The following is a 20,327-nucleotide window of genomic DNA, read 5'->3' as shown; positions in this document are numbered from 1 at the left end:
GCTGAAAGGGAGAATTAATTAACCAACATCCGTTGAGTTTGTTATTAATAGATAGAGAAGAGAATGAAATAAAAACGTTGGAGGGGGCTAGCTGGCTGGGCCCTGGCTTTATTTAGTCTAAATGATTGTTACAACAATAATGGTGACCGTGGTGGTGGTGGTAATAATAATAATAATAATAATAATAATAATAATAATAATAATAATAATAATAATAATAAAAACCAGTAATTCGACTAGACGCCTGGGGCCGAAATTTTTGTCGCTCCCCCCCAGCAGTAAGCCCCAAACCATCGCAGGACAGAAGCCAGGCGAGTGTGGGAAACGAAGGAGTCAGAGACTCGATAGGAAAGAATGGATACACTCCGCTGGCGGCGAGACAAGGCCAGGAAGGTTTGTGGATTCGGAGAGCCTCCAGCTGCCGCTGCTGGCCGGCTGTCTGGCCGCTGCTGCCGCGGTGGCTGGAGAGGAGCTACCAGCCTCCTGCTCAGGCTCAAGGAGGCGAGGAGAAACTCATCGGGACGCCGAACTGGTTAGCTGCGGCAGATTCCAAGCACACCGGGGCCAAGCCCTGGCCGAGCCCCGGCGGCGGCAAGTTTGGCGCTGGAGGTAACCGAATTAAAAGGCGCCTCAGCAACTCTGCTCCGGGACTTTGCCTAACAGGATGGAAGACGCAGAGGCCTGGCTGACGGGGACAGTAAGGGAAAGGGAAGATGCCATTGGGGGGCGGGGGGGATCTGAAATCTGGGGTCCAAAAGAGGGGGTGAGGGGAACTGCTCTTCGCAGCCAAACATGTCTATTTCCCTTGCTTCCATGTTAGAAAAATTCAGGCTCCATATGGCTCCTCGGAAGGGTGGGAGGAAGACAGCGGGCTCCTGGTGTCCCCTCAGGGGTCTCACTAGAGAAGGGAGGCGAGCCCCCACCTCCAGAACCCCCACCTTTCCAGGCACACTCGTGGGAGAACCACGAAGGGTAACAATAGCAGGAGAAAAGCCCCCAGGAGAGAGGATATGCCACCTTCCAGGACTTAAAAAAAAATTAATGAAAGGAAGAAAAATAAAAGAATAAGAAAAGGAAAGAGAAAGGCTCAGGCTCTTCTTAGCAAACGGGGTGGGGGTGGGGGGAGAAGGAGAAGGATTTCAACCCTGGATCTGGCTGCTATGGGAGAAGAGGGAGGAAAAGGAGAAAAGCAGAGAGGGAGAGAGAGGGAGGGAGGGAGGGGGAGAGAGAGAGGGGAGAGAGAGAGAGAGAGAGAGAGAGAGAGAGAGAGAGAGAGAGAGAGAGAGAGAGAGTCAGTCGCTGCGTGGAAGGAAGCTTAAAGCTTGTGAACTCTTCTTGAACCGAGATTGGAGTCATATGGGCCATAAATCATTGAGACATACTCTCCGCCATTCACAAACTGATAGCCTATTTCAGTCCAGCTTACCTTAGCCACCGACGAGGGGAGAACAGGCAGACATAATATATATTCACATCGAGCCCCAGCGCGAGCGGCAGGCGAGAAATCTCCCCTCCTTGAAGGCAAAGGAAAAAAAAGACCACTGTTTAAAGCTGCGTCGCGGCCCCCCCCCCCACCTCCCCAAAGCCACCCCGGCTGGGGAGCCCGAGGGGCAGACCGGCCAAAGGAGCCGCGCGGCGTCCGCTTCAATTCACTCGGCTTTGGAGCGGGGGGTGCGCAGGAGGGAGGGGTAGGGGAGCGGGGGAAAAAAATAGCAGACCGAAAGGTGCTGGGAGGCTCGGCTCGCCTGAGAATCCAGCTTCGGGCTTCAGCTCGGCCAAGCCGCCACAGTGTGGTTGCCCTATAAGACTGGTACGCCCTACTCTCTGTAACAATGGCCTCTGCTTTTGCACAGGGAAAAAAAAACCCACACAGACACACACACACACATAGACAGACACAGACACACACACACACACACATTCACACACAAGCTCACCCCCCACCTCTCCCCCTTTAGCAAGCAAAGATGCCTGATAAGGGAGGGAAGGTGATTGTGATGAGAGCTGGGCGGGGAGGGGGTACGCCTCCCCCAAATAAAAGTGCAAAGCAAAGAAAGTAGGTAGAGGGTGGTCTTGTCTTGTTTTGTTTATTTAAAAAAAAACAGTTAAAAAATGTTTACATTGAGATGGGGGAGGAAGAGGAGAGCAAAATGCAAAGAAAGCTGGTGCAGTTCACAGATTTGCTGCCCCCCTTCCCCCCCTCACCCCCCCCCCGTTCAGATCCTACTACTGGACCATTATGCTAATCTAAGAGATGGCCTCTGGAGATCAAGGCAGAGGCTGGGCTGGCTGGGCCAGGGGCACTGGGTGCCCCTCCAGTGCTCACTCACAGGAGGCACACTGGGACTTTCTTTTTTTTTTTTTAAGTAGTCACTCCTGCTGTACTGATGGCTGAGTCTTCCTCTCAGCCCTCTTCTCTCTACATTCGCTCCACCCCCACCACCCTCCAAATCTCCAGGCTCAGTCTCTAATGGGGGAGGGAGCAAGGCCAGACTTTTACACACACACACACACACACACACACACACACACACACAAACTCACACAAACACACGCCCCTTTTGAGAACAGACAACTAGCGGTGAGGGTGAGTGATGATTAAAAACCCAGAACATCTTGCGAGGGGTGGGGGTGGGGGGGCTCAGGGGTGGGGGGTTGGGGGGGGGAGTAGGGTTGAAGGGAGGGGTGACAAAAGGAAAGACTCTGCGGTTTAGCTTCAGCTCCAGACAGACGGGGTCGGTCAGGGGAAGGTCTCTGAAAACTTCACTTCAGTAGTTTCTGTTAAGATTCTCACCTCAGGACAGGCAAAAGGGGCCAGGAGATTAAAAGGACATTTGTACCTCCTGAGAAGAGGAGAACTCCAGAGCGGCTTCATTTCAAATGCCCTAGCAGATGGATGGAGGATAAGTATTATGACTACTCAGAACAAATCTATTTTCTGTGCTGCTGCTGCTGCTGCTGCTGCTGCGTTCTGTTTGGCACAGATGAAGAAGGCTACAAAAGCTAAAACTTTTCCTTAGGGTGTGTTTGAGCAGGGCAGGCAAAGACAAGGAGGAGGCCTGTAGGAGGAAGACAGGAGCCAAGAATGTAGGTGTCTGCAAATTTGGGGCAGGGGGTGGGGAAATAGCCATTGGCGGTAGAGGCAAAAAAGACAAAAAAAAAAAAAAAGCATAGGCCATTTCTATGGGCCGGGAGTGCTTGCTTGCAGGCTACCTAACTGCTGACTCGGGACTTAAGGGGTGACACCACAGAAGGCAGCTGGTGTCTCTTTTCTACTACACGGAAGGCTTGGAGGCTTGGAAACCGGTTCTCTTAACTTCGTATAGACTTCGGATCCAGCCAGGGCCCCGTGATTTCCTGATTAGGACACTTGGTTTGGGCCTTCTCCCATCTGGACCCACCCAGGACAGGCGATGATGGGACTGGGAAAACAAAGGTGAGAGAGGTCCAGCTATTGTCTCCCCTTCCAGAGAGGATGGCATGCTCTCGCCCTAGCAACAGTTCTCTTACTCATCCCCCCCCCCAAGGCTGCTGCTTTTTCTTCTTCTTCTTCTTCTTCTTCTTCTTCTTCTTCTTCTTCTTCTTCTTCTTCTTCTTCTTCTGTGTTAAAGTGGGGTGGGCCCTGGCTTCTAGCCCCATTATTCCTAAACCCATCAAATTAGGTCAAAAGGGCTGGAGCAACTGGTTTTCTGGGGGCCCTGTGACACAGCAGGAAGCTGAGGTCTTCCTACCCTTCAGCAATAGGAGTCCCAGGCAGAACCCTAGACGTGATCAGACGTGATCGCTGTGATCCTACTGCCTGCCCAGAGTCGGTGGTGGCCGGTGGCCGGGGAGGAAGGTGGGGGAGGACAAGGGAGTAAGTAGAAAAGATGGGAGCCAATGTGCTATGTTGATTAATAGCATCAAGAAAAAAAGTTGATGAAGTGTTGGGGCTCAAGCCAGGAGCCTCCTGAGGAATTGTTCTGATGCTATCTAAAAGCTCTGGTAAGAGGTCTCCAGGATCAGGTGCCAAAGCATCTCAGGCCTCAGGGAGCCTCCCACTGACTGTTTTCTCTAGTTCCCTCAAATAAAGTTTTGTTTGTTTGTTTTTTTAATGTACTTCAGACTCTTCAGCTCTTCTAAAAAACTACCACCACTGTCTAGAGATAGTTTATTATGAAATTGAGAGGAGAACCTAGTCACCTTTTTGGGACCGCATGACTTTGCCTAAAAGGCTAACAAAAGAGTCTACAGGTCATTTAGCCACTGCTGCCCAAGAGGAGCTGCTGCCGGCCACAGCAGCCCAGCAGCGGCCTGGCTTGCACTGGGGTGTGGGGTGTGCTCGGAGTAAGCAGAGACCAGCCCTTCCCATGCCTTCTTCAGCCCTTGTGGTCTAAGGGGCCAGAGGGGCGTCCAGGGATGGGAGCCAAAAGGAGGGTTCAGAGGATGTCCATCCCCAAGTGTGGTAGGAGCCGAATCTAAGCTTTCCTCATCCTGATTCTCCGAAACAGCACCCATTTGAAATGTTTGAGAGACAGATACTACAATTGGTTTATTGCCTTTTTTTTTCCCCACCCCTGGGCCACAGGGAGCTGCAGCCATGAAGCTGGGAGATGCACAGGACAGATAGAGCTATAAAAGGGCCAGTCTGCTCAGAAAGGTGATGGCGAGTTAAGAGTCTTTTCAAATTTAAGAGACAATGGCTGGGTGCGGAGCTTGAGTGAGGAACTTGAGGTGGGTACCCCTGAGGGTAGGTAGTCTCTGAGGTCAGACAGAAGACAGGAGACAGACAAATTAGCAAACGATTTTCTCCTAGATCCAGAGAACTTGTAACTTTACAGAAGGGTGGGAGGGGAAAGAGGAAGGGAAAAGAGGAAAAGTGAAAAAAAATTAAGAGACAAACAGCCAATGTGAGTCATAACTCACACTTGTTTTAAAGGGGAGGGGTAAAGCATCCCCTTTCACAGATCTTCCTTGCTCTGACTAGGTGGTACTCAGTTCTGGGACAGTAGGAGCTCTGTGCCAACCTTTGAGGGGTCCCTCACTGGCTGCCCACACTCGTGAACCTCAGTGCAATCATCCCTTCTCACCCACCCGCCCCCCCAAAAAATGTATCAGAGAGCAAACAAAAATTATTTCGGTAAAGGCAGACAGAGCTGGCTCCTTTGAAACCAGTCTCTGCTGTCTTCTGGTGACCAAGGATTCCACTCTGAGCTTGAACAGCAGAAAACTCCTCTGGCCCTGCTGGAGCTGCAGCGAGCATGTAGCGATTTGCTTCTCGCTTGCCTGGGCTCCACATCCCATGCTCTTTTCTAGTGTGGCGGTCCAAACTTTGTGAATACTATAAAGTTCACACACACACACATCTTCATCTCCTCTTAAATATTAAGGAGGATTTTTAAAGCTTTAGGTTTGTGAACAGAGGGTGTTGTTAATGAAGATAGCTTTGTAAGACTAAGCATTTGTTTCCTTAGTCCCTGGCTCTCTAAAAGTGCATGAGCTTGGGCGGGGAAGGAACAAAGAAACATGGGAAGGAGACAGAGACGATCTGAGCACTTTTTCCCCCAAGGCGAGTGTAGACGCAGCTGATGATAACTCAGGGGAGGGGGGGGTAGGGGGGGGAGGGAGGGCGGAGAGAGAAAGCCTAACCCAACAAGAGAAGAAAAGAAAATCCAGGCTGTGTTCTACCCCACCTCAGACTAAGAGAGGGTAGAGCAGAAAGAAGCAGAAGGCTACAGAGATCTATAAAGTCGACCAGGCGCCTAGAACTAACCATAACGGGACTGCAGCCCTGGAGTGACAGCAGCAGCACTCAGGCTCTTTGGTAATGAGAGACCTGTTTCTGAATCAGCGACTTCTAGAAGTTCAGCCCTAGAAGTGTGGAGGCAAAAGTAGGCAGGATGGAAGGGAAGAGAGAGGGCAGCTGGGGGTGGGGGGGGGGGGGGAGGAGAGAGTGCTGAGGGAAGGAGGGAGGGAGGTAGTGGCAAGACTGGCTGGCTGAAGGGTGCAGTGCACCTTGAGTGGCCAGCAGGCAGGGTCTTTCCTGACAGATTGCATGTCTCTTTCCCAGTGGCCTCTGTTTAGCAGACAATAACTCACTGGATTAATGGCCGATCAATGGAAGACCTCCTAATATAAAACTCCGAAGTCAGAATGGGACAGGGCCAGGGTCTGGGTCTGGCCCTCTAGTTTTGTAACTTTCTCTCTCAAAATAGGTTTTTGGAGGAGTGGATGTGACCAGAGCCTGGGATTTCTAAAGATGAAGTTACCTAGCTGTCTCCACCTCCTGCCTCAGAATCTATACTCCAAGCCATATTTCCCTGGACACCCTAACCCTCTTCCCCAATCTTATCACCCTCCTTATATCCTTGATCCCATAAGAACGTGCCCTTCGCACAGCTGTGCATCTGGGAAGGCACTGCTTTCAAATTTTATGTCTCTGCAGTCAGAAGAAGAGAAAAGAAAACACAGCAAAATGAAGTAGGAAGCTTTCCTTTCTCTGGCCCATGTCCTAGTTACCCTGGAAGCCCAGGACAGTATGGTGTTATGGCATACTATGGATGCCCTCTCCCAGACAAAGAAGGTCCAAGGGTTAAGGGTGAATGTGTGGGGAAAGCTGCGCCTGCTTTCACAGATTCCAAACTGTAAACTCACTTGGCTAGGGTAGGAGGACCCTCAGATGCTGGATTCTGGACAACTCTAGCTTCTAATGGGAAAATGGGTGATGCTAAGACCCATCTTCCTTAAACCCTATGGGTGATGCTAAGACCCATCTTCCTTAAACCCTATGCCAATCCCAGGTCAACCCATCCACCTAGACTACTAGCGCCATTGCTCCCAACCTGGGCTTCCATTCCATTGAGAATAGACTCCTTCAAAACACACAGTCCAAAGGACTTACTTTCTAGAGGTACAGGCAGAGACAAGCTCTATAAATTTCGCAAGCACATCATGCAGTAACTTCTCCAGTCAGATGCCCACAGAACTCCAGGACACACAGGAAGTTATTCCCAAGCAGAATCCCATGGAAGATGGAGACACAGAGAGATGCCCAAGGGCAGAAGGAGGGAGGACTTGGGGTGTCCGGGGCCCAATTCTGCCATTGGAGCAGACAGGGAAACTGAGGCCCAGTGTGGAAAACAAATCGATCTTGAGTTCTGCTTGCCAAAGTCTTGAACACTAGGAGGCTCATGGCTTCGGTCACCGCAACTTGGCTGTGTGACTTGAAGCCCAGCACCCCTTGGGCCTCAGTGTACTTCCCTCTTTAAAGCCAAACTATTTGTACAGAGGAGAAAGACTGATTAAACTAAATAATTGATCTTCAAGGTTCTCTTTCAGGCTGAATATTAGTAATTCTCTATGTCCTGATGTAAATATGAGTTAAAAACAAGCAATAATAAACCGAGTTCAGACAATAAATGCTCCGGGCGCCATTGCTACCAGATGCAAAACACTTCCTCTTGGGACCTACGTGTTTATTCTGCTACCACTGGGCACACAGTCTGGTCTTAGTCCTCTCTAGCCCCACAGAAATAGTGGGGTCTCCCTGCTCCTCTTCTGGGTGGAAGATGGGTCGTTTTCTACCCTCATTACCAAGTCTCCGAGTGCTGTTTTTTGGAGGCAGCAATCTGAGCAGTAAATAATTAATTTGTATAATTAGAGGAGGAAGCCTTCAACCTGGCAATTTTTAACCAGGCATCAGTGAGCCCATTGTATCAGCCTGGCCTTCTCACCCCAAACCTCAACCCCTACCCCCACAACCTCTACCCACACACTTACCAGCTTCCCCAGTTACCCTCCCCGCCCCCACACAACTGACAACCAACATTTCCAAGATGGCCCGTGTGTGGGGGGGGGGCGGTAGGGGCTAGGGGGTGGGCTGTCCTCAGAAGCAGAGTCGGCTTCCATACCAACCAAGTTCCCCCAGAGATGAATCTGCAGGCAGCTGCCCCTCTAGCTTGACTTCCTACACACACACCCCCAAGCTGCACTGAGCACCAGGCTGAGCTCTCAGCTCTTGAGAAATAGGCAATCCACCTTCTCAGCTCAAGATGCCCCAACAATGCAGTGGGTTTGCATTTCAAGAAACTCCCATTAATATCAATTTACTTCACTGAAACCTCGGGTTCTTCATCAAGTTGATGATTTATGATAAAATCAATTAAATTACGGCCACTTAGGGCCCCAGCCGCTTCCTCTCAGATTTCCATTGGTTCGGGCCCAAGTGTCTGGTGGGGGAAAAAAAAATGCAAGTTTAGCTGGAGGCGAGGAAAGATAATTCTGTGGCTGAGAAAATTTAATGCAAAACAATTTGCAGGCAGAGCCCTGTCTGGGCAGAAACGCAAGAGCCACTAGTTGGCGGCTGGAAATAACTATCTGAGGGGGTCAAAATATTTTTCTCCCCCCACCCCCACATTCTGCATGGGTCCCTTATTTTTTTTTATCAACTTTGTGCCCGCCCCTTTGACCCTCACCCCCAGCAGAGACTGGGGAAAGATGAGCAGTTAACGGAAGGACCCAATTCTTCCAGGAGCCAGGCTTCAATCACCCCCCATTTCCCTTGCCACCCAACGTCTCCCCTCCATCCTTTCACCCAGCGTCCCACTACAAAATTACAGATCCAAAGTGAAGATCAGTCTGCAGGCAGCGTGGGCATGGGCAGGCCCATTCCTACATAAGGAACCAGGCAAAGAGAAGCTGTGGCTGGAGGCCTGGATAAGCAGGCTTTGCTGCGTTGTGTCTTTTAGAATAAAGAAAGTCCAGGCGGGAGATGCTGTACTTTGTGGACAATGTAAAGGGACAGTGAATGATACCCAAAGCTACCCCACACCCAAAGTACCAGGACCAGAAGAAGACACCCAATCCTACTCCTGGCTCCTTAATGTCCACTCACAAATAGATTCTAAGTAACTACAACGCGCAACCGAGCAAATTCCCATCAGAATACACACACACACACACACACACACACACACACATACACGCCCCAGTGTGCAGACCCACTCCCACAGTACACAAACAATCTCCACATGTGTGTGCCTGCACACGCCTTTTGCCTCACAGAAGCGCCACACCCTTCGCCTGTAAAGAGGTGTTTCCTGGGGTCTCCTTGCATCTGAGAAAATAAATCCCAGTGCACCATCAGCCTGGCATCACCTCCCACTCCAAGGAAAGCGGCTTCTCCCGCCACTGCTCTGTTTGGTTTTTGGTTTCCAGAGCAGGCAGATAGTAAACATAGCTTCTCCGAAAGCCATAAATCAAGCCCTCTCCTACCTTCTCAGCTTAACACCCAGCCTCCCCGCGCGCGCTCAGCTTCAAATAACTCCTAGGTGCTAAAGGGCTGACCCACAGTGGCAGCTGGGCTGTGCGAACCAGGCCCAGCCTCAAGTATCCCTCATCACCCAGAGCTCCCGTTTCCCCCCCCCCCCCCCGCCCCGAAAAACCTTCCAAAGTCTCTATCCATCCTGAACCCAAGAGCTTCCCAAACCCTGATCGGATCTTGTCTACCCACGGGTCCACATTCCTCCACACTCGCCCTACCACCCCACACCCCCACCCAGGGTCCCAGACCCCACTCTCAGCCCCACACCGCCTCCTCTAAGCTCCATCTTTGTCTCGCATTTGGATGCCAACGTGGGAGGGAGGGTATCTGCGAGCCTCTCTCCACATCCACCATGCCAGCTGGTGGGTGGGGGCCGCTGGACTGAAGACCGCACACGTACCTGTGCAGTCCGGACTAGGGTGCGGACCAAGGCTGGCAGCCAGGTGCAGGAAACGCGCGGGATCTGATGGCCAGTCCCGGGACCCTCGGTCCCAGCTGGGGATATGCCTGGGCCGGCCACATCCTGATCACTCAGCCCAGAGAGCACCCCACGGTGCTGGGGGTTGGGGGGGGGGAGGCCGGCCTGCGCCCCGCCCCTGCCCCCGGCTTTGTTCCGCCTGCCGGGCCCAGCGCACTGCTCCTGCCCCAGGGTACTCCGGCTGCAGCGGGCCCGCGGTCCCACCAAGGCAGGCGCTGGGCTGCGGGAATCTCAGGTTGGTGCGAGACCCGACCTGAGATTGACCGAGTTGCCGGGCGAAAGAAGTGGCGACTGACAGGGCCACGGAGAGGCACGGGGGCCTCGGGGGCGCCATGGCGGAAGGCGGGCGCACCCGCGGCTCTTCAATGTCACCAGCGAAATGGGTTCCATATGTCCGGGCCCGAAGGAGAAGGGAGGGAAGGGAAGACGGTCCCGGCCTGGGCAGGAGGGGGTGGGGTACTACGGAGGAGGGAGAGACCCGGCAACAGAGGTTCTGGGAAGAACTGGAGGGCCAGACGGGACGCCTTTCTTTCTTTCTTTCTTTCTTTCTTTCTTTCGTTTTCTGCCCCCACCCTCCATTTCCCCTTCAGGCTTTCTAAAGCTGCTAATAGAATCGTTCTCTTTTTGTTTTTCCTTTTCTTTCCTGAAAGATGAAGGAGGCAATTCTTTTGTTAAATTGAAGGGTTAAGGGGAAGGGGGTGTGGATTGGAGGTGAAAGTTCTTGTAAAATCAACTCTTCCTTTGCTTTGGAAGAGAGTGGAGGAAAGATGCCAAAGCCAGAGCAGGGAAGGAAAGCCTAGGAAGGAGAATTCTTCACCCTAGGTTCCAGAGTTTCGATCCAACCTCTCCCTTCGGTGGGTGATGGTGCAGGAGGAGACTGGAGTGTCCAGGACATCTTGGCCATCCCCTGACAAGCTAGATTGTTCCCTGGATGAATTCACACCTGATTTAGGGCCTTCAAGGGCCTACTCTATAGGCAGTGGTTTCTAAGAAGGTCTCAGCTTGGGCAACTTCCTGTAAAAAAGCTTCCAGTACTAGTGGGGAGAATGGCTCATGGGGTCTGCTCTTCTCCAGTGGGTTTGGGCTTTTGCTTTGTTCCTCTGTCTCTGTCTCTGTCTCTGTCTCTGTCTCTCTCTGTCTCTCTGTCTCTCTCTGTGTGTCTCTCTGTCTCTCTCTCTCTCTGTCTCTCTCTCTCTCTCTCTCTCTCTCTCTCTCTCTCTCTCTCTCTCTCTCTCTCTCCCACCTCTGTTGTCTCCATCCCTTTCTCACAGCCCTTTTTGTCTCCTCACACTTTGCCTCTCCCAGCATCTTAAGTTGCACCCTGAGCTGCACCCTGGCCAGGACTTCTGAGTGTCTCCAGGAATGGCTTCTAAGCTGGGCTTGCTCCTTAGGCTGCTTCTCCTTCTCATCTTGAGGCCCTTTTCTCTGTGGCAGAGCCTACATTCTGTCTCTGAGAGAGTCGCTTCTAGAGAGAAGGGGACAAGATGAACAGCTTCCTTTCCACTTCTTTCGTTTAACTGTGTTTTGCCAATCTCTTCTCCTCTACGGCTTGCCTTTGTCTTCTCTCTTCCTACCACCCTGCCCTTGACCTCAGCCTTGACTTCCCACGCGAAAGAGTCTCTCTCTCTCTCTCTCTCTCTCTCTCTCTCTCTCTCTCTCTCTCTCTCTCTCTTCTCTCTCTCTCTCTCCCTCCCTCCCTCCCTCCCTCTCTCCCTCCCTCTCTCTCATTCTCTTGCCCATCTTTCTATCTAACTCCTCTGGTCATTAAAGCTTTAGCAGCCCAGCATCCTAGCATCCTAAAGGCACAGTGATAGATGCTACAGTTGTACAGAGAAAGAGGACATGAACCCATGCTGGGGAAAAGACCAGATCAGCAACTTTCCTAGAGTCCCATCTACCAAATACATGTTACTGCATCCCTAGATGGCATAAAAGCAGATCCAAGGGTGGGGGAGGCAGGCTGCTTTGGGGCAAATGAAACAAATACGTATGTATGTATGTATGTATGTATGTATGTATGTATGTATGTATGTATATTCTCCAACTTGCTGGTTTGGGGAAAGGCCTAGGTACCTGGATCTGGATGGAGAGCACCAGGCCTCTCACGGGGGGGGGGGGAGGGGGGGGGGCAAAGAGTGAGCTAAAGGGTAAAAGTGACAAGGACCTTGCTTTGTCTCCTAGGAAAGTCTGTGTGAGAGCTGGGGGGAGACAGGGCGGGTGTATTAGTACCACTTCCTTTCCCCAGGGCCAGAGGAGACAAAAGAAAGGAGAAGAAAATCCTGGGGTAGGGAAGAGAACACATAGGGAAAGGTGGCTAAGTAGCAAGAGACATACAGAAGGGAAGGAGCTCATAGGACCAGCTGCTAGCAATCTCTAATTATCTATGGCCCAGCTCCCCAAAGTAGATCCTCCTTTAACCTCTGAAGCAGGCTGAATTCAGAAGGCAGCACAATTCTACCCTCTTTCTTTCTCACTCTTCTTCCTCTTTAAGGAGAAAGAGAGGATCTTGTCCCCTCTTAGAGACTCTAAGATTTTGGCCTAAATTCTGGGGCACCAAGTGAGGGTAAACACACCTTCTTCAGCTTTAGACATGAAAGTGTAAAAAAAAAAACCTGCACACCAGATGAGCAACAAAACCACTCACCTCTCAACACTGGGGGTCCCTAACACTGAAGGGTAGATGGAGAATCATCGGACTAAAAAGCTGGGGGGGGGGGGTCCCAGCTTCCAAGGTTCTGGCATACTTCTCCCAAACCATTCTCCCTCCCCACAATTGCTAGCCCTTTTGAGGTTGCCCCTGAAACCGGACTCTTCCCAACTCCTGTTATCCAGACCCAACAGTGCCCTCCCTCATCCACCCCAGCCTCAGTTATTTGCCTTTCCCTTCCACTCTCAAATCTCCTGTTAACCAGGAGACACAAGGGCTCAACTATCCCTTTGAGCAGACCTCATGTAAGGTATAGATGCTGCAAGGGCTGTGGCCTATGTTGCCACTCCATAAGCTGATGCCATAAATAATTAACATTTGTACAGCATCACTCTAATTTTCCTTCTCAAAGGTTTACACTAGCAGGCAGAGTTAAATATCACAGATAATAGTGGCTATAAAGTCAACTGGCTCAGCTCCAGCTGGGAAAGGAACATACAGCAGCCTGGACCGGACTTGGCAGGGCTCTGGCTCTCTGTGTCTCATCCATCACAAGTTTGGGGCATAGTACAAGATGTCTTCAAGAAGCCACATCGGACTTTGCTTTTGACCAGCAACCTCTCCACCATATAAAGCAACAGGGGCAAGTTACCAGATCTCCCTCTCTTGATCTGCACCCCCAATTTCTCAGTCTTTGGCTGGGGGTTAAGGCAAAGAAACACATCTAATATTTTGGAACACTCTTCAATTTTCTAGGACCACTTGATTCCTAAAACATTTCTTTCTCTTTTTTTCTTTCTGGAAAAGAAAAGAGAACTTCTCCCACTTTTGCCCCCAAAACCACACACACACACCCATACACACACACACACACACACACACACACACACACACACACACACACGAGAGAGAGAGAGAGAGAGAGAGAGAGAGAGAGAGAGAGAGAGAGAGAGAGACTACTCAAGAGAAACTTTCTTTGTTTCAAAGGAAGGCTCCTGGGGTGTGAATTCATTTCCTAGTTTTGTTAGTCTAGAGGGTGGGGAGCCAGGGCTTTCAGCTTCTCTCCCTGCCCTTCACCCTTTGCCAGCCTCCATTGTCTCCCCCAAATTAGGAAGCCCTTCTTTTACCCTCAATAACCAGATACATACCAAATCTTGCAGTAGGACTTTAATACTCTAATAGAAGTCCCCTGACCCCTACCAATTGCCTAGCATTTCTATTGAGCCCCCCATCAAATACAAAAATCTTTGCCTTAAAGTCCCATCATTTCTTCCAATGCCTCCATCTTTCCTGCCCCCAGGTTCCTTCTGACTTCAGAGTTGGCTTTATCTACCCAGGGTTGGAGATGCCAAACTCCTGGAGGAGACTGCTGCAGACTACAGCAATATTTGCTGCTGGAATGTTGGCTCTCTGGGCCTGCAAATATCATTTTTTCTATTAGGTCATGATCTTTGACTGGGTTTATATGCCAATGAGGCATTTCTGGTTTACCAAGTTTATACAAATCTCATCTTAATTGATAATCACAGATGCTGTAATTTAAGACCTCCAGCCATAGAGCTTTCATATTAACTGCTGATGTATTACTATAAATCGTATGAAATAACCAACTCCTGGGAGCAGAGCAGAGAGGGAGGAAGTACCTCCAAGAGCGCCTCTCTCTCCCGGCCACAGATCCAGCCCAGCTTCTACATCATTTTCTGTGAGAAATGATTTATCGAGGACATGGCCATAAACAACACAACTCACTCACAAACACATGCAGACGCGCGCGTGTGCACGCACACACACACATACAATGGTTGGTGTGCCGGCTGAGAAGCTGACACCCATATTGCTATAAATCAAGAAAAAGGTTGGAGGAGAGAGAGAGAGAGAGAGAGAGAGAGAGAGAGAGAGAGAGAGAGAGAAATTCCTAAAATCTCTATGCAATGCCTCAATGGGTATAAACACAGAGCACCCTGTGAAGAGAAATGGCAGGAAATGAAGATGGCTATTTGTCACATTTTACGACAATAACATTAATAACAAACAATAAATTTACATGGACATATAAGGCGCGGTAGGTAGTGAGAAATCCCTTCTACTTACAGTACCCCAGCCCGCGGTGTGGCTCCAGCTGCGGGGCTGTTTTACTGATGCCTCCCTTTCTTTCTTTCTTTCTTTTTTTTTTCCTCTTTCTCTCTCTCTCCCTCTCTCTTTTTTTTTCTCGGGGTACAGGCTTGTTTTTCAAAAGACAGTTGAATTGGACGTCAGAAACAGGGAGACCGAGCCTGCGATTTTCCTGACGAATACATATCTATTCTGCAACCTCGGCATTAATTATTTAATGAATCACGTGACCGGGAGGGGGAAGGGGGTCTTTCGATTTCAGGCTCAAAGGACCACTATGACCTTCCCCTTCAGGAGGAGAAATTTTCCTGTAAAATAGGTTCCCCAAACCCACCAATGGAATAGTAGCAAGGTCTCTCTCCCACAGGCACATCTATAAGCACATACTCTGCTTATAGCTCCCTACCCCCACAGGCGCACACTTACCCACAGCCCACCTCTCCTCTCTCCCTTCTCCTGCTTCTGCTTGCCTAGTTCCTAGAGGTGCAGAAATAGTCTGCAGGGGCGTCAGAGTGGGGGTGGGGTGGGTATAGAGCCCTTCTCCGAGCCCCTGGTTTTCTCTGCTTCCTATGTGTATCCTTTGGAATTGAAATTCCCTATTCAACTCCATTCTGTCCCCCACTACTATTTTAGCAGGACCCACTTCCTTCTAACTCACCAACATTGTATCTAAGGGAACCATATAAAAAAGGAAGAATATATATATACATACATATATATATGAGAGAGAGAGAGAGAGAGAGAGAGAGAGAGAGAGAGAGAGGACTTCTTTAGGGTTTAATTCACTTTCTGATCTTTTGTAGTATACCTTTGAAAGGTCAGGCGCAAAGAGTGTGAAGATGATTGGCTCTCCCCGGACTGAGAACAATCAGGAAGGAGACTTTCCCCCTTATCACTGTTAACTGTCATAGGGAACTAAATGCTGCTGACACTTGACAATAGGCTTCAGTGACAAAGACCTGGGAACCAAGGATTCCCTACAAAAGAAGTAGATACCCAGACTCTACCTATGTCTGCCCCATCTCAGTCTCTGCAATACACCAACTAAGGTAGCTGCAATGCTGAAACAAGAGCTGAAAGGGGGGGGGGAAGGGGGGAAGGAAAGCCTTGAAGCCTGCCTGGCAGCCTGGGGTCTGTATTTCCAGGTGTTAGTGTCCAATCAACAGACAATGGAGATTGATCAATGAGGGAAAGATGGGGGTGATATATGTTAAAGTGTTAAACATTCAGATGGGAGAAATCCATGCCCTAAACGGGGATGGACGGTGAGGGTGCGGAGAGAGGGGTGCACGAACTCTAACCCCTCTCCCAACCCCAAAAAAAAGACAAAACCAAACAACCCCCAAACTTCACAACTTATAAGTGAATCTGAGTCCATAGCTGTGGCGGGGCAGGGAGGCGGGATGCAAAGGGAAGCAGAAAGGCATTCCTAAGAAGCCCCGAGCTGCACATTCTCAGCCTTATCTATTCCAGCAGCTCTGGAGTAGCTGCGGCCAGGCAGACACGGCATCCGTGTAATGGAGAAGAATAAAGACAACAGGGTAAGGGAGCCAAGGAATGGGGGTGTGGGGCCCCCCCTGGGTTGTTTAGAAGGATCTGAGCCAAAAGCGACTCAATGAAGGTTAAGGACCTCTCCGTGTAACACACCCCAAAGAAACAGCCTCCCCACGTGCGCCTCGGACATTTCAAGGCAGCAGGACCCCTGCGGAAAGTACTGGAACCCTGCCCCAGCCCCCACGGGGAGGGGGCGCCGGCGGGGCCCAGACTCTGTAGGGGGGTAGCCGGCTTTGATTGTCCAGATACCGAACAAACAGACTGGTATTGAAGTCAGCCTGATGCGGACGAAGGCCTGCTCCCCGATCCTGCGAGGACAACAGTCTACAAGGTCCCTGGCTACAAATCCATTAAAAGGAAAATTGTTCCCCAAAGACAAACGAAGGGGAAGGGGAGGAGAATGGAGGGAAGAGGGGGGGAGAGAAGAAAAAGAAGAAGAAGAAGAAGAAGAAGAAGAAGAAGAAGAAGAAGAAGAAGAAGAAGGACAGAGTGGATAAGTTGGGATATGGCAATATTTAAAACAGAAGATGGCGGTCCTTAAAATGGAGAGATTCTTTTTAAGGGCAAGAAAAAAGAGAGCTCTGAGATAGAAGTGAGAGGCCAGCTAGGTTCTGTGAAAGTACGCACACTCTTTTCGAATCCTGGGAAATGTCCGCGTTCAAATAAACAAGCGCCAGAGTGCGAGCTGGAGCGCTTTCTTGCTGCCGATAAAGCGAACCGTTTAGACTGGGAAAGGCGAGATTGATTTACGAATCTGAACGCGCCAGTTTTATGGCCGATCACAAATCCGTCAGCGCTCGACTCACGCTGGGAAAACTTCCCAACTCCGTTTTCCAATCAAACCCACAGCTTCTCAGGGAGACCCACCAGGAGCTGAGGCTGCCTTCAGGGCTATCACGGGACTAGGCAGCCTCCTGCCCAGGCTGGCAGGCAAGCAACCGAAGAGACGGCGTGCAAAGAGCCCAGGGAACTGGGGGATAGGTCAAAAGATTGGAAGGCCTCACTCCTCCCGGCGAGGCGGTGGGGGTGGGGGTGGCGGAGTGAACCCAAGCAGCTGCTGTCAACTCCGAAAAGGTTTAGGTCTGGAAATGAGAGAAAGGGGAGGGGGCGTCTTCCACCGTGGTGAAGCCCAGCCTTTCCCTTCTATTGTCGCCCTTTTTTTTGGTGCACCCCTAATCCTCAAGCCCAGAGATCAGTTTATAAAAGTTCTATGTGACTAGGTCTTTGTCACTTGGGCCTAGAGAGGACCTGCAAATGGCAATCAGGGGTTTATGTATCTTTACTGGCTGTAAAAGTGCGCGCGTCATCAACAAGCCCCAAATATTTTCAATATCCAACAAACAAACAAACAAACAAACAAAAAACAAAGCAAAACAAAAAAAACCGGCCCACTTTGACTCTCTGCCCACCCCCTTTCCTTCCTGAGGCCCCCCAGTTCCTTCGTTTATGCCACCCAGGGACAAAGAAAAAGCCTATGGCTCTCTTTCTTGTCGGAGACAAGAGCCTCTGAGTTACAGGAGAGATAAATGTGAGCAAAGAGCACTCCACACACTCTCCTGTGAAGCCCTGGCTCTTCCTTTCTTAATATAAGGAGAGCAGTTCCTCTTCCCAACTAGGAGAAAACCTCTTCCTCCTCCTCTTCATCTTCTCCTTCCTTCCTCCCCCCCCACACCCCTCAGTGCTTAACCCAGAAGGCGGAACCTAGCATGGAGAGGAGGGGTCTGTGCTCCAGCGTCCCCTTTGTAGCAAATCTTCCCTCTGTCTCTCCACTTGAAAAGTTTCTGCAAACTTTTGCTTAGTGTGGACAAGTGGGCCTGGGGGTGCTCAGAGCAACCTGCACAGCCTTCACCCCACTTCTCCTGTTCTTCTAGTGGTTGAGGGGACCCCAGAGCTTAGAAATGGGAGGTTGGGGTGTGGAAGATAAAGGTGTTTTATATAAAAAGAAATAGCTTCCTAAACAGGGCTGGGTAATCCCAGCAGAGGCAGGTGGATCTCTGTGAGTTCCAGGCCAGCCTGATCTACAGAGTCCCTGGACAGCCAGGGCTACACAGAGAAACCCTGTCTCAGAGTGGGGGTGGGGGGAATAGCTTCCTAAAGGAAGGGATTTCATAAAATGGATTGCAAGAATGTAGATTTTTGTGGAGGGAGAGAGAGAGAGAGACAGAGACAGAGACAGAGAGACAGAGAGAGATAGAGACAGAGACACAGAGAGAGACAGAGACACAGAGAGAGATAGAGACACAGAGAGAGACAGAGAGAGAGAATATGAATGAATGAATGAATGAATGAATGAATGAATATCCCCTAAAGTAGTGTTCATGGTGGGAGCCCTTTCTCTCCAGCTCGGGAACTCACTCCCCTGATGGTCTAGCGTCCTGTGGACTGTGTCTGTCTAACCCCTCATTACTGAATCCTTTAGTGCCCCTTCCCTCTGCTTGCTTTAAGCAAAGCTGAAAAAGAGAGGGAGAGAGATGCAAATGGCCTTAGGATAGGGGAGGCCCAACCTAAGAACGGGGCTTCTTCCTGATAGACCAGCACTCTACTCTTCACCCACAGGACTTCTGGGCTAACAGGAAACACAAACAAACAAACCCCTACCTTTCTTCCCAATTCCCAATAATAGGAAAACACGATGCAGAAATTCTGAGATAGCAACGCATCTGTGGACTATGGGGGGGGGGTGGGGCGGGTGGGGCGAGGATGGGGAAGTTGGGAACCCCCTCCCTGAAGAGGTGTGACTTTCCCTCCGGGGCAGGAAGCTAGAGCTAGCACAATGTCCAGTCTCAGCGAGGTCAAGGGGCTTCCGAGGTCATTTTGTGGTTCTAATACCAAGCTAATCGCCTAGAAAACGTGGCCTCTCCATGAACTCTCTACCCTGCCGGCCTCCCGCCTCCAAACTCTCAGCGAGGCCTCAGGGAAAAGGGGCCAGGCCTGCACGTTCAGATCTGATGCAGAGCCCACTGACTTCCCAGCCTGAGATTGTAAGGCCCCCAGGAGAAAGACCAGAGCCCTGAAGCCCAGACACAAAAAGAAAGGACACTGACCACTGAACCTCCAGGAGGCCTGGGGCAAGGAGTGGGGTGGGCTAGGCTGGGCTGGGTGGGGGCAGGGCAAAAGAGAATTTCTGCATCCTCACCCACCTGGCCCTGAGCAGCGCCTCTTTTTCAGAGAGTCCAGATTTGTCTGGAATCTCAAGCTAGACACAGGAAGAAAAGCCCAATCAAGTCCATTTCTACCAGCTCCAAGGCTAGGAGGGACTCCATTCAAGATCTGGATTCCATCTTTTTCCAGAAGGCTGCAGGGACCACATCTCACTAGGAAGCACTGTAGACAATCAGAGTTCCAGAAACACACTGAGCACCTTTCTAGATACAGGCGCCCACACTCGCATCCAGGCTCCAGGCTCCAGGCTCTCCCCATGCCTGCCTGAACAGCCTCACAAACAACCTTCTCTGGTGTTTCTCAGGCACCCTGACACCTCTGTCCTAACCAGTTCAAACACTCTCCAGGTGTCCAGGCCCCTCTTGCCTTCTCTTCTCTGTCTCTCTGTCTCTGCCTCTCCCTAGCATCAGTCATCATAAAAGGCAGCAAACCTGCCTAAGAATCCGCCATTAAAAAACCAAACAAACAAAAAACAAAACAAAACAAAACAAAACACAGATAGTTGAAAAAGAAAGAGGAGGTGAGAGTGGGTTTTTCCCCCTCTTTTACTTGCGAAAAGAGCCCATAAAAATGATTTAAAAAAAAAAAAAGCCAGCCCAAGCCAGGGCTTTGTTACCTTCTGCGCCTCTTGCCTGCTCTCGCCTGGGCTCCGCTGGTCCCATTCATGACGAAAGGCTTCTTCCAAAACTGAGAGAAAAAAAGTTTTCAACTTTATGGTTCCAAAAATTTTCCCCCTTGCAGATCCGGGAGAGACGGCTAACACTTTTTTCCCCCAACAGCCGGTCTGCGGAGATTTGCTGTTGAATAATGAGAAAGGAGAGAGAGTACGTATTTAAAGAAAAGAAGTGATTAATGGTTTTCTGTATAATTCTCACATTTTTCTTAGCTCTTGTCTACACAGAATGGCTGTGAACTTTAAGCTCCATAGAAATCTTCCTCCTCCTCCTCCTCTTCTTCTTCGTCTTTTTTTTTTTTTTTTTTTTTTAGATTCTATTCATACTTTCCAAGAAGCAGCTTTGATTTGATTCCTTAGAGACATTCAGGGTGGGGGCTTATGATTTTAAAGAACTATT

General features: G+C 50.3%; 1 protein-coding gene across 18 annotated transcripts in view; it reads right to left on the bottom strand.

Annotated features, from left to right (window-relative positions):
* HOXB3 (homeobox B3) overlaps positions 1-20,327 on the bottom strand; it is a 56,314-nt gene that overhangs the window by 5,502 nt on the left and 30,485 nt on the right. For 6 of the 18 annotated variants that reach the window (XM_084749923.1, XM_084749934.1, XM_084749937.1 and 3 more), the window contains 2 exons: positions 19,871-20,051; positions 1,427-1,514 (listed from right to left, as the gene is read on the bottom strand). The gene's annotated coding sequence lies outside the window, so the exon portion shown is untranslated. The other 12 variants (XM_084749939.1, XM_084749938.1, XM_084749928.1 and 9 more) reach the window with 12 other exon arrangements.

Source organism: Acomys minous (genome assembly GCF_964271855.1).
Source record: "Acomys minous genome assembly, chromosome: 12".
Classification (NCBI taxonomy): domain Eukaryota; kingdom Metazoa; phylum Chordata; class Mammalia; order Rodentia; family Muridae; genus Acomys; species Acomys minous.
Note: the sequence above shows the minus strand (reverse complement) of the source record. Positions and strands in the feature narration are given on the sequence as shown.